The sequence below is a fragment of the Nannospalax galili genome, unplaced genomic scaffold (genome assembly GCF_000622305.1).
Source record: "Nannospalax galili isolate Female #2095 unplaced genomic scaffold, S.galili_v1.0 scaffold324, whole genome shotgun sequence".
In the NCBI taxonomy this organism is placed as follows: Eukaryota; Metazoa; Chordata; class Mammalia; order Rodentia; family Spalacidae; genus Nannospalax; species Nannospalax galili.
In genome coordinates, this window is record NW_008353027.1 from 2,537,873 (window position 1) to 2,548,709 (window position 10,837).

Below are 10,837 nucleotides of genomic sequence, written 5' to 3' on the forward strand. Positions count from 1 at the left end.
ACCAATGAATTTATTGAGCTCAGTTACAGAGATGACTGAGGGGTTGCTGAGATATATGAGTGACCTGAGAGTATTTACACTGGAAAGCCTTAACCCAGCATGGATCAAGCCTTCTCTTCCTAGCCTTCCCAAGATAATACACTTTAGTCCCCCCCAAACCCAGGAGACCATGTATGATTAGGGCCAAATTACATACAGTTGGTTGGGAAGAGCAGCTGGATACTCAAGTGAGGAGCCAGTGGTCCTGATTACCCTCCTCCTTTAATTAGATACTTAAGTCCACAAGTCCAATTGTGATGATCTTTTGTTCGTAGAAACAGTTGAAGTCATGACAATGGTAGTTGTTTGACTCAGAAGAAAGTAGTGTGTAGCATCATCTTATTAAAAGAACACGGAATCTAAATTATAAGATAATGTAATAAATTAATATTACCCATATACATATTGTGTTTTATAAGTTTCCAGGTAAACCTTATAGAAAAAATAAGACAGTTAAAAATATTTTACCTTATGTAGTTTAGAGAGTAGTCTACCAAAACCTTGCTTTAGGTGGAAAAAAGCAATTAGTACATAGTTAAACATTATTGAATTGATATTTATAACCTGCAGCATAATCAATTAGGGAAAACTGTGCTATAACCCTGTTTAGACTTTATAACTGTTGGAGTGGGAGAGATGGGAGGGGGGTCCTGTCCATGAGGGGATGCAGGGGCAGGGGGATCTGAGGCAGGGTATGGAATCAAAGTAGAAGTTAGATACAGGAGGGTATAGAGAGATGAATAATTATCTTAAATATATTATTATATTGTATAAACTTTGAGATGTCCTTGTAAGCCTTGAAGCAGGTTTTAAACAACCAAGTCTCCTTTAAAGGTTTAGAGATGTTTTACACAGTCTTGGAAAATGTTTATTCTATATAAAACATATCTAAACATAAAGATAAATTGCACCTTGGAGCAGAAGCAATCATTCCTTAAAAGTTAATTTATATTTTTAAAAGGAACCATGTTGTAATTTAACAATTTTAGTTTACAAGACACCTTACTTACAAGTCAATTTGATATTAGTAAGTTATTATTTAATAATTGTTCCATTAGTATTAAATATAAGTCTACACATTTATAACAGTCTCATTCAATAAATACTGTGGTTAGACACAATGTCATAACAAACCAGTTTCAAAACCAAGACCGATTACCTTGACGAAATTCTGGTAAGATACATATAAAAGAAACTCTTAAAAGCCAGCAGTACTTTACATATACATCTATATACATGTGTATGTATACATATGAGACTCTTATCTCAAAATGGCTCTGTTGGACAAAGCCATTCACACTGATGAGGTAGAATGAAGCAACTGGTACATATTTAAGCATTATCAAATTGATGTTTACAGCATACACATATATAATATATTATATATATGAAATATATGAAAATATCATCTCAAAAATGGCTGTGCTGAACAAAGCTAGACATGAAGGCTTCCATTTGAAGAAAGCATTTTCAAAACTATCACTTATATTTTAATGCAGCAAATATTTCTGAGTTTCAGTCTCAACAAATGATGGAAAACAGAATCATACATTTCATTTGCATTCAAGACTAACCATAGCCAGAATACAGTATGATCAAGCTAATGCTTAAACAGTTTTCATTAAAAAGTAGAGTAAGAAAACAGTTTTCATGAGTATGATTCAATGACAGCTGTCTACAGTTAACTCTTTCCCATAGTAGCATGCAGGAACTTACAATGAGAGGTGAAAGCACAACAGCACAGCACCCAGGGTCAGAGGAGCCGGCATGCCAGGTCTGCAGGGCTGGCAGTCTGGGACAGAAACAGCTCAGGCTCAGGGTGGTCTTTTGTTTTCTACGAGAAAGAAGGGAGGAAGACTGCAAAGGAAAAAACCCAAAATCATCTCACTGCCCAGCTTCTAAGAAGACACACCGTAGCGAACAGTTATGAGCTAATTCTCAGAGATGTCTAGAGGTTGTTGAGTGTATGCATAAAGTACATTGTAATTTTTACAAGACAAACAAATTTAAAAGCCTTCTTTAAAAACCAGGAACTATACCATACAAGAAGTTAAAATTTAAAGTAATCCCCTTTAGAAACAGGGAAAAATCTAGACTCCCATTGTGGAGATCTGGCATTACTTCCTTAGTCTGAAATTAAAATGTATTGCTTTTATATGATCCCTTTAAGAATCCAAAACAAAAATAAATTGCAAGAGAATTAGGACATTTGATTAAATGCCTGTAGTTCAGGGAACTCCTAGGTATCTCTGGTACCAGTAGGTTTCTAGGTATTACCATTTTGAATCATGCCATGTGTTTGCATTGAGATGGCAGCAAGGTCACACAGGTCACCGCCATTTTGAAAATATTGTCCAAGATGGCAACCAAACCATGAGACTGTCCCCATATTGATGATGTCATCAACCAAGGTGGAGACCAGGTCACATGTTTGCCTCCCTCTTGGTGAGGTCAGCAGCCATGAAGCCAACCAGGCCACATGGCCATGTTAGTGAGCACAGTCCCATGATAAAACAAGCCCATCCCCCACCAGGATACAAGCCCTGTGGGATTCACATGCCTCACAGATTAAATTCAGACAGCAACCAATTTTACTTTTACAAAACACCTCAGTTAAGTTATACTTGGTATAAAAAGAGAAAGTTCCCTCAGATATATATAGGCCCCAAATAGAAAAGCAAATCAAAGGGATCCATGTCTCTCACCAACCATAGTAGCTGTAATGCCAAGCAAGTTCTCTGGATCTCTTCATTCCTAGTTACAAGCTATGCTGGAAAACAACTCTTTCCCCTCCCCGAGATCGAGTGTGCAGTGGGCTTGGGCCAGGAGAGGCGAGACTCAAGGCCGAGGAGGGAGAGGGAAGGTGCTCTGATTCCTTCTCTGGGGCAGGGGGCTGCTGGGCTCGTGTCAGGGGGTGCAGCCAGAGAAGGCAAACAGAAACAAGAGAATTACACGGCAATGAAAACGAAACTGCAAGAAGGAAGCACAGAGAACTGAAGAAGGAAGCTCTCTGCAAGCTGGCAGAAAGATTTCGCAGTGCAAGGAGTCAGTCAAAAAGACTGCTCCTTTTCCAAAGGGGGCCAGGCCAGAATATCCCCCTGGATCCCACACCAGGAGAGGAGTCGGGGCATCCCCCGGACCCTCCGGCTCTGAGACCAATAGCTCATCCGCCTGGTCTCCTGTGAGCCCCAGATTGTCTGGACACCAGAAACAGAAACCAGAGGAAAACTCACCGAAGCCAGCAGACAAGCGCTTTTCTCAGAAAAGGGGGTGTGTCCAATATTTGCAAATCCCAGGCGAGCCCCCATAATGTTGGGTCCGAGGTTCGGGAATGATTGGAGACCACCCACCAAAATTCAAAATTTAGAAGATCTTTTTAAAAAACATTACAATTCTTGAACAACCAGTCAGGCACAGACTCCAGGGGCCAATGACTGGAGTCCAGCCCTGACCAACAATGAGTGGGGGTTTTTATTGGGTACTCTTAAAAAAGCCCACGCAAACTGGGTGACCTTTGAGTTGATTGGATAACTCTGAATTCCTCGTATTGGGGGAAATTTCATTGGTTATAGTCATGGTCAGCCGCTTGAAATGTCTCATTTTTTCCTTTTACAGTAGGGTGCCCCTATTGGCCTCTGGATGCCCTTTTATGGTCAGCAATTTTGATCGGTTTCAGGAAGGCACATCTGAGCTTGTCTAATCTTAGCCCGCAGTATGGGGCAAAGGAGACGTACAGTTTCTAGGAACAGAGACTTAAGGCTGACAAGATGGAGGCTGCTAAAAAAATGGAGCCAGTGTGACCTGGATCCTTCAGCAGAAAAGTGAAAAGCACTATGCAAAATGTTCACATATACAATAAAACCATGTATATATTTACACATGATAGTTTTTTTGAGACAGGATCTTTCTACATGGCCCTGCCTGACCTAGAACTTGCTGTTTAGACTAGGCTGGCCTCAAACTCACAGAGATCCACCCAGCTCTGCCTCCTGAGTGCTAGTGGCTTAAAGGCGTGCACCACCATGCCTGGCCTACAGACAGATTTTAATTCACATTTTTAAAGCTCTACAAAGATAAGGCACACTGGGGGAGATAAGAAAAGCATTGAATCTTTTCTTTACTAATTGAAAAGTTGGTAGGCTGGCGTGGCTGTCACAAAAGATAGATTAGCAAGAGGAAAGCATCATTCATTTACTTAATATAAATCTTGCATGACACAAGAGATTTTGGAAAAGACTTGAGACTCAAGGAAAATTGTATATTTTTATAGATAGTCATGCGGAGTCAGATTGGAGGACAAAAGGGTATGATCTAAAGGCAGCAAACTTCACAAAACCTGTGTGTTCAGATTCTTGGTCTAAGTGCAGGGCAGACCTCTCTGAAATAAAGATATTAGGACTTACTCTCTGGGGAGATAGGTCAGAGAATTTTGTATGGCTCTCCTGCTTGGGAAGTTTCTTCCTCGCTTTGCTTTTTTTCATCTTAAAATACACAGGACTTAGGGGCTGGAGAGATGTCTCAATGGTTAAGAGTGCTGGCTGCTGGTTACTCTTGCAAAGGACCTGGGTTTGATTCCCAGCAACTACATGGCAGCTAACAACTGTCTATGACTCCAGTTCCAGGGGATCCAATGCCCTCTTCTAATCTCCGTGGGTACTGCACAACATGGATGCACTTATGTACATGCAGGCAATATACTCATAAAAATAAAAAATAATAAATAAAATACTTTTTAAATATTTAGGACTGGGTATGGTGGCATACCTTTAAGGCTAGCACTCGGGAGACAGAAGCAGGTGGATTTCTGTGAGTTTGAGATGAGCCTGGTCTAAATAATGAGTTCCAGGCCAGCCAGAGCAACAAGGTGAGACACTGTCAAAAGAGAAAAAAAATCTGTATGCCCACATTAAATTTTTTGAATATTGTGTTCTAAATTTCCACACAGCAAAATTGACACTAGTATCATATAAGGGAAGACATTGTATTAAGTGAGAAGAAAAAAAAAAAACATTCTGGTTTTCATAGTTTATTCAGCTTTATAGTTTTAAAAAGTTTGTCTTTTAAAAATCCAAAATTGTGAACCTATAAATGATGGTTTAGTAGTTAAGAGCACTTACTACTCTTGCAGAGAACCCAAGTTCAATTCCCAGCACTCATATGGTGGCTAACAATCCTCCATAACTCCAGTTCCAGTGACTCCAATGCCCTCTCCGGGCCTCCAACAATGCTGCATGTGGTGCACTTACACACACAGGCAAAGCACTCATACACATAAAGTAAAAATAATACATAGTTTAAATTGTAGTAAGAAGCTGGGCATGGTGGTGCATGCCTTTAATCCCAGCACTTGGGAGGCAGAGGCATGTGGATCTCTGTGAGTTCAAGGTGGCCTGGTCTACATATTGAGTTCCAGGACAGCTGGGGCTACAGGGAGACCCATCCTCAAAATAAAAAAAAATAAAAAAAGACACAAAATAATAAATAATAAATTGTATTAAGTATAAATCTTACCAATTAAAAAACTAGTTCTTGTAAAATAAAATAGCAGGGTTTGACCCTGTAGGTAGTTTTCACATCCTTAATAACCATGTTACTGTGACATGACATAATTATATTTCCATCATCTTTACACAAAAAAGTGCAGAAGTAACTTTAACATATACCTGGTATTTGTTGTTTAATTAATTAATGTATGTATGTATGCATATATGTGAATATACTCATGTGGTGAAATGCCCTTAGAGGCCAGAAGTGGTCATCCAATCCTCTGGAACTGGACTTACAGATAGTTGTTAGCCACCTGTGTGTGCTAGGAACTGAACCCAGATCTTCTGGAAGAGCTCTTAACTGCTAAGCCATCTCTTCATTACTATATCTGGGGTGTGTGTGTGTGTGTGTGTGTGTGTGTGTGGTGCTGGAGCTGTGTGCTGGAGAGTAAACCCAGAGGCTCCTGAATGCAGAACGTGTACTTTGCCCCTGATTCACAATAGCCTATATCTGACATTTTACTTTCGCTGGAATGACAGCCAGAATTACTTGTTTGATAATGTCCACCTGCTGTGCAAAGAGGTGGCCAACTACCTTGCCAAATGATACTTTAACCTGGAAATGGAAGAGAAATATGTGCTGGTGGAGCAGGTGGCCCACCAGACGATGGTGGTGCAGTTTATCCTGGAGCTGGCTGATAGCCTCAAAGTCAACCCCTGAGCCTGCTTCAGCAGCTTTTCACTAAGACCATGGCCCACCAGTACATGGAGGATTTCCAGTACGAACTGGAGGCCCGAAGGAGCGTTTGGACCGCGGTGCCACTGCGCATGGAGAAAGCCCTGAAGGAGTATGAGGAAGAGCTGCGAAAGAAGCGCCTGGGTTCCATCAGCCTGGACCTGATGAAGTCTATGAATCCCTGCCAGAGAAACTGCAGAAGTGATTTGACGTGAAGTACATGTAGGTGCTCCACAACGCAATCAGCAAGATGGATCCTACTGACGCCAAGTACCACATGCAATGCTGCATTGACTCTGTTCTCTGGGTCCCTAACTCTAAGTCTGGCCACACCAAGGAGGAGGCGGGCCCTGGAACCCCATTGCTGGAAGCTGTCCCCAAGGCAGGTGATGAGAAAGACATCAACAGGTGACCTGCCCAACAACTGCTACCTCTGCCCTGCAGGCCTCTGCAGGCCCTTCTCTCCAAAGGAAAACTAAACACTGTGTCCACAGCTCCTGGACCCCATTTTCTTCTGCCCTCCACAGCCAGGCCCAGGACCTGACCCATATCCCCTTTCCACTGGCCCCACCTCCAAGTCCCCAGTGCTCTCCCAGTTCTCTGTTGTGAGTTGAGGGGCTCCACTTGCTTGCAGCTCCCCCTCCTACATCAGCGTTATACCAAAGTCCTGGGGTCCCGGGAAGGGCAGCAGTAGCCAGGTGGGTCCCCCGGGTTGGGGACACAGATGTACCCAGATGAAGTGGGTCTGTCCATGCGGATCTGTGTCCATTGTTTTTCTTCTGCCCAGTCTTCTCTCCTTCTCTATTGACGATGTCCAATAAAGAGTTTCAGATGCTCACAAAAGTAAATAAAACAGGGTTTTTGTCCAATGTGTGCAAGAATAAGACTGGAGGGCTGGACCATGAACTGGGTTGGAAAACAAGACGAAAGGACAAAAGCAGTTCATAGGAAAAAAAGCAAAACAAAACAAAAAACAAACAGAACACACGGTTCAGTTCAGTGGTGATTCAGAACCATGGACAGTAGACACGTGCCACTTACTTCCGAAACCGTCAGTGCCGATAGCAGCCTCCCTCAGACAGGCAGATGTACCTCTGTACTGCAGTGACTGGAGCCATAGCGCTGGCAAGGTTCAGCGGTCAACTCTGGGGACCAATGTGGCATCCACAGAACTCAGGTGAAAGCGTGGCTGTCAAATCCGAAGTCAGCAATTCAATGGTCACACTCAGGGAAAGTTAAATCTGAGTACAAAATGAAATGAGTAGGACACAAACTAAGTCTAGAGATAACAGAAAACAGAAGGCAATCCCTACCTGAGATGAGAAGTGGTGCTTTCAAATGAAGGAGGAGGCAAACATGTTCTCACACACACAGTGCACATACAGTAAGGTCATTCCTCTCCTCCCTTATGGCTGAACTCAGCTTAAATTGATTCAAACTGTCCACCTCTAAATGTATACCACAACAGTGCGACTGCAGTTTAAGGCTGTGATCCTGTGTAGCAGTACAAACTGGCAGATATGCAGGGCTCCCAGGTGTGAGCAGGACCAGACAGATGCTACTGGTCACACTTGCGGTCTCCATCCCCTGGAATCCTTGTGGTACTGACAATTGAAAGCAGGTATCTTAATTCACTACCAAATCTTTTGCACTAATTCGAAGGAGTCTAAAAAAAAAAAAACATAATGAAACTAGGTGTGACAACACAGGCCTATAACTAACTGTAGAACTTGGGAAGCTAAGTCAGGAGGTTCACAAGTTCAAGGCCAGTTTGAGCTCTGAGTTATAGTGGGATCCTGCATCAAAAAATAAATAAATAAGGGGCTGGAAAGATGGCTCGGTTGTTAAGATCATTTGCTGTTCTTCCTGAGCTCAGTTTCTAGTATCAACATCTGACAGATCACAACTGTCTGTAACTCCAGCTCCAGAGGATCCGATGCCATCTTCTGGTTTCTGTGTGTACCTGAACACATGTGGCATGCACATAGACACACATACACATAAATAAAAATAAAATAAATCCCTTAAATTAAAAAAAAGCAATGCAATGAATGAAAAGAGTAAGGTGTTAAGGGATGGCGACACTGGTGGGTACTGGCAACTTATTGTTACTTCTTAGCTACTTCATTAATTCTTTTAACCTCTCAACACAAAAAACAAATGGCATTATTATGAACCTGCTTGAGAGAGAAAATCACGAGCATATGTATTGCTGCTTATATATACATATATATTGCATATAAATTAGGAGCCTTTGTCTTGGTTTTAACTGAATGGGTAGTGTCATACCAACACAGTTGGGCAAATAGTAAGCAAGCCTGGTTTACAGAGAAAAGATTTTTATAAGCAAGAAGAATATTATCTCTCACCTAGGGTAAGAAGGTAGTCTTCACCATCTCCTTTTACATGTTTTAATAAACATTCTTCAGAAGAAACAATAAAAAACACAGTGAACTGAGTCATGTCTCTGACCCCTCCATGTGCACTCTTTCCAAGATTGTGTTGTGTTTATTATAGGATGTCTGAGATAAACTCATTCTCAGGCTGGAGAGATGGCTCAGTGGTTAAGAACACTGACTGCTCTTGCAGAGGACCCAGTTCAGTTCCCAGCACCTAGATAGCAGCTCACAACCACCCATAACTCTGGGTCTAGGAGATATTGTGCCCTCTCCTGGCCCCCACAGGCATATGGAAACACTCTCATATGCATAAAATAAAAATAAATCTTTTTGAAAAAAAAAAGAAACTCATACAGGAAACTATACTTCTGCTGAAATGGCATTAAAATTTTAACTTAGGGAGCTGGAGAGATGGTTCAGTGGTTAAGAGCACTGGCTGTTCTTACAGAAGACCTGGGTTTGAATCTTAGCATCCACATAGCAGCTAACAACCACCTGCAACTCCAGTTCCAGGTGATTCAATGCCCTCTCTGTCCTTCACAGACACTGCATGGTGCAGGTGCATTTACAAAGATGTAGGCAAAACACTCATAAAATAAAATAAAAACAAAAAAAGTTTTGACTAATATGAGTTAATATTGTCCCATAGGACATAGTTCAACAGCTTCTGCCAAAAAAATATTCGGATGAAAATTAGAGTTGCTTGTCCCAAAGTGATTTTGAGATGAGAGTATCACTGAAACCAGGGAAATGCAACAAACTTTCTAAAAAAGACACAATATGCCTCACCCTTGAAGGAACGGTCATACCATATATATTTTTTGTCTTGATAAGTAGAGTTCTTTTGTCCTTTGGAAAATGACATGACTTATTTATGCCATGTGAGTAGTTGTGTGCATAGGGCTAAGCTGAGCAAAACTGCAAAGTGCAGCACCGGCTATTGCCTTTGACTTTCTCTCTTGTGTCAGGACTATTTAAGAAGCAATCCAAGAGACCCAAATTTTCCTCTTGTAGTATGGGGGGATATGTATATGTATATGTACTTATATATAGGAAAAACATGTTTTCGTATGCAATGATAAACACTATATATATATATATGTATATATATATATATATATATATATACCCTCACACCTTTCCTTTCCAATTTGGGCCCAGCACAATGGATCCAGCAAAGAAGTGCGGCAAGAAGAAGGGCCATTCTGTCATCAACAAGATGGTGACCAGGTATACACCAGCATTCACAAATGCGCCCATGGAGTGGGCTTCAAGAAACATGCCATTTTGGACACTCAAAGGAATCCAGAATTTCACCATGAAGGAGACAGGGACTCCAGATATGCCACTGGTACCAGGAACTCCAGATATGCCACTGGTACCAGGGACTCCAGATGTGCCACCGGTACCAGGGACTCCAGATATGCCACCGGTACGAGGGACTCCAGGTATGCCACCGGTACCACGGACTCCAGATATGCCACCGGCACCAGGACTCCAGATATGCCACTGGTACCAGGGACTCCAGATATGCCACTGGTACCAGGACTCCAGATATGCCACTGGTATCAGGAACTCCAGATATGCCACTGGTACCAGGGACTCCAGATATGCCACTGGTACCAGGACTCCAGATATGCTGCTGGTACCAGGAACTCCAGATATGCTGCTGGTACCAGGGACTCCAGATATGCCACTGGTATCAGGAACTCCAGATATGCCACTGGTACCAGGGACTTTAGATATGTCACCGGTACCGGGGACTCCAGATATGCCACTGGTACCAGGCTCAGCAAAGTTGTTTGGACCAGAGGTATAAGGAATGTTCTGTATTGTTTCCATGTACCTTTTTCCAGAAAACGTAACGAGGGGGAGGATTCACCAAATAAGCGCTATACTGTGGGAACTTATGTCCCTGTTACCATGTTCAAAATCTACATACAGGAGCTGGAGAGATGACTCAGTGGTTAAGACCACCGGTTGCTCTTGCAGGACCCAGGTTCTACTCCCAGCACCCATATGGTGGCTGGTCTACATAGAGAGTTTCAGACCAGCCAGGGCTACAAGGTGTGAGATCCTCTCGGAGAAGAAGATGAAGAAGAAGAAGAAGAAGAAGAAGAAGAAGAAGAAGAAGAAGAAGAAGAAGAAGAAGAAGAAGAAGAAGAAGAAGAAGAAGA

General features: G+C 42.2%; 1 pseudogene; it reads left to right on the forward strand.

Moving 5' to 3' along the window:
* Positions 1 to 6,673, forward strand: part of LOC103747782 — a 12,382-nt pseudogene extending 5,709 nt beyond the window's left edge.
* The last annotated feature ends 4,164 nt before the right edge of the window (positions 6,674 to 10,837 follow it).